General features: G+C 48.2%; 1 protein-coding gene across 1 annotated transcript in view; it reads left to right on the plus strand.

Annotated features, from left to right (window-relative positions):
* Positions 1-332, plus strand: part of LOC109329647 (protein Brevis radix-like 4) — a 6439-nt gene that overhangs the window by 1376 nt on the left and 4731 nt on the right. The window lies entirely within an intron of this gene.

The following is a 332-nucleotide window of genomic DNA, read 5'->3' on the forward strand; positions in this document are numbered from 1 at the left end:
TCATCCTCTTCCTCATCCTTATCCTCATCCTCATAATCATCCTCATCCACATCCTCATCTTCTCCTTATCCTCATCCTCATCCTCATCCTCATCCTCATCCTCCTCCTTATCCTCGTGCACATCCTCATCCTCATCCTCATCCTCATCCTCATCCTCTTGCTCATCCCCATCCTCATCCTCTTCCTCATCCTCATGCTTATGCTCATCCTTATCCTCATCCTGATCCTCATCCTCATCCACACCTTCATCCTCATCCTCATGCTCATCCTCATGCTCATCCTCATTCTCATCCTCTTCCTCATCCTCATGCTCATGCTCATCCTCATCCTCA

Source organism: Lupinus angustifolius, chromosome LG01, assembly GCF_001865875.1.
Source record: "Lupinus angustifolius cultivar Tanjil chromosome LG01, LupAngTanjil_v1.0, whole genome shotgun sequence".
Lineage (NCBI taxonomy): Eukaryota > Viridiplantae > Streptophyta > Magnoliopsida > Fabales > Fabaceae > Lupinus > Lupinus angustifolius.